Source organism: Elephantulus edwardii, unplaced genomic scaffold, assembly GCF_000299155.1.
Source record: "Elephantulus edwardii isolate Elephantulus edwardi_28Jun2011 unplaced genomic scaffold, EleEdw1.0 scaffold00117, whole genome shotgun sequence".
Taxonomy (NCBI): Eukaryota; Metazoa; Chordata; class Mammalia; order Macroscelidea; family Macroscelididae; genus Elephantulus; species Elephantulus edwardii.
In genome coordinates, this window is record NW_006399867.1 from 10,602,315 (window position 1) to 10,605,685 (window position 3,371).

Below are 3,371 nucleotides of genomic sequence, written 5' to 3' on the forward strand. Positions count from 1 at the left end.
GTTGGCGCAGGATAGAGCAGGGTTTAGAGCTGTTGTGCATAGGGTCGCTATGAGTCGGAAACGACTCGATGGCACATAACAACAACAACAACAACTCTTTTTTTAATGGTAGAGGTTTGTTCAAATGCTGATTGGGTGAGAAAGGACTGTGGAAACTACAGGAGTGAGACAGTTAAAAATTTTGAGCCTGTTGCTAATAGCCATGGGGCCTCCAGAAAGACCTCTCCTTCCTCATCTGGGACTTGGATAACAACCAGGTCATGTGAGTGATGTGGAAAAACAAATGCGATAATTGGCAGACAGTGCTGCACACAGTAACACATTCCCATTAACGAGCTTGATCCAAGCTATTGTTTGCCCTGTATCTATCTACAAGTTAGACGATTGTTTGCTATCTATCTACAAGTTAGACAATGACTAAGGATGATAGAAGAAGAACCGATGCCTTTGAGTTGGGGGATTCGAGAAGAGACCGGAACATCCTGTGGGCTGCCAAAACCACAAATGAGTCTGTCTTGAAGAAAGTGTGACCAGGGTCACGCTTGGAGGCAAGGATGGTGAAACTTCGTCTCATAGACTTTGCACATGTTGTTAAGGAGAGACCATTCTTTGGAGAAGGACATCATGCTCATGAAGGTGGAGTAAGTAAAGTAAGAGAGGAAGATCTCAATGAGATGGATTGTCAAGGTGACAGTAATGAAGGGCTTAAGTACATTACAGACCTTGAGGATGGCACAAGATAGGGTGAGATTCAGATCCGCTGGTCACAGGGTCACTGTGAATTGCAGTCAACTCCATGGCACATAAAAACAAGAGAGGGCCTTCTGGTTCTCCCACCTCGCTTCTGAAAGGAGAGTATCTGTGGGGACAGTATGCTGGAGACTGCATTTCCCGACTCTTGTAGGCAGCCCTAGAGACCTGAGGCTTCTTGAATAAAGACTTTGCTCTGTTCTTCTGTGAAAACTTAATGTTTTCTATTTGGGGTTTAGGTTTTTTTCCCCTTCCAATCCATATGCAGAACAGATTATCCAGGAGGCTGGGCTCTAGGAGGAGAAATGTGGCAACAGGATTGGAGGAAGACTCATCAACAATCTACCTTATACAGATGACACAACCCTGCTTGCTGAAATTGAGGAAGACCTGAAGTACTTGTTGCAAAAGGTCAAGGACTGCAGCCTCCCAAATGGATTGGAGCTCAATATCAAGAAAACTAAGATTTTCACTACTAGGCTGATTGGCAGCATCATGATAGATAGTTAAGAGATTGAGATTGTTAACAGCTTTAACTTACTTGGCTCCACAATCAACCCTCTTGGCACCAGCAGCCAGGAAATCAAAAGATGAATTGCATTGGGAAAGTCTGCTGTCAGGGACCTCTTCAAAGTACTGAAGAGCAACAATGTCAGTCTGGAGACCAATGTGCGCCTGATCCGGGCATTGTCTTTGCATTCACTTGCTATGCATCAGAGACCTGGACAATGATAAGAGATGATAAATGGAGAATCGATGCCTTTGAGCTGTGGTGCTGGAGAAGAGTGTTGAATATACAATGGACTGCTAAGAGAACAAATGGGTTTGTCCTGGAGAGGGCGAAACCAGGCTGTGCCTTGGAGGCAAGGATTCTGAAGCTTTGTCTGACATACTGTGGACATGTTACAAGGACAGACCAGTCCTTGGAGAAGGATGTCATACTTTGGAGGGTGGAGGGACAACACAGGAGAGGAAGACCCTTGATAAGATGGATTGACTCAGCGACTGGGGAATTGTGGGGGGGCGGGGGTAGGTGTGTCAGAGACAATAAGATTGGCACAGGATAGAGCAGGGTTTAGGGCTATTGTACATAGGGTCGCTATGAGTTGCAGGTGACTCGACGGCGCATAACAACAACATTTGTTTTCATAAAATCGAGAATAAAAGCTTTACCTTGAAGCTCCACAGATGTGCTAGAAGCAGGGCTTTTATGAGAGCTTCAATCTCCTCTTCTTGTTAGACCCACAAGTGACCTCTCTAACTGGCCCAGAGTCAGGCCCCAGACCCATGTTTTCAGAGGGAAAAGGAGAGCTGCAGACCCTTTGCTGCCAGGGAATTTTATTGCTTTAGTGAGAAGGGCCCTCTGTTCATACTTAACCCAGGATAATGAAGAAAATAGTGTACTCCATAAGTCCTGAAGGATGTCAAGAAGTGGATGCTGCCGAAATCTGGATGGTAGTTGAAACACATGGGAGATGATGCTCATGGTGAAAGGCTGGGGGAAGGCGGCCAATGAGAGGGACCCTCAAGCCATCCCCCTCTGGAGCCCATGCTTAGAGTGACTAAGAGGAATGCTAAGGCTGAGAGATGTTCAGATTAAAGTTTGATTTACTAATACTTTTTAAGTGTTATTCATTACAGCTAAGAAAGTTCCCAGTTTCCAGACTAAGACTAGGAAGAAAGGGCGGGCAGTCTACCTCCTATGATTGACCAATGAGCATCATGTGGTTCACAATGATCTGATCCCATTGGGCATGAAATCACCATGAATTAGGATCCAACTTAAAGGCAGCTAACAATACACCACCTTTCAGTAGCCCAGTAATGTTCTATTTATGTTAAGGAGATACCAGAAACCTACATGTTTTCCCCAGGATATTGAAAGCAACATTATTTATAAGAATACCAGAAACAGACAAATGTCCAACAGTTAGGAAATAGTTAATGAAGTTACAGTAAATCCCCAAGATGCATTAGTAAGAAGCCACCGAAAATATTTATGAAGAGTGTTTAATGTTTACAAAGAATTTTTGGTGATGCGGGAGAATGATGGGGGCGAGGAATGATTACAAATGATACAAGAGACGGCCAATCATGGGAGGAGAAAGGATCACGGAAATAAAGATGGAAATGTGTCCAAACGAGAGCTCTAATTGGAGGAATTCTATCACTGGATATTTTCTCAATGGTCTCTATGTACACGGATTACTTCTACAATCAAGAAAAAAAATGTTTTCAATACTATGCATGTGGTTTCCATTTTTATTTTCACTGATGGATGGTGGCACATCAGTGACTCTTGAGTTAGGCTAACTACGGAGGCCGCTCACGACACACACGAGTACATGGACGTCACACGGCTGTGCCTGGCTGGCTGTAGCAAATGCACATTGAATTACACAGATGGCACAGTTAGGCTGGCTCGAGTCCGCCACCGAGCGATAGGACACAGTTGGCCCAGGCTGCCTCTCCTGCCTGGCGCTGCTCTCTCCAGATGCAGGGCGTGTGTGGGAGCCTGGCAGGTGAGGTGGGGTCCTGGTGGTGCTCCCTCGGGGCCCTGCAGTGAATGGGGGGAGAGCATCCTCTCTGGGTCTCTTCCTGTCTCTTCTTTTTTTGGCTGT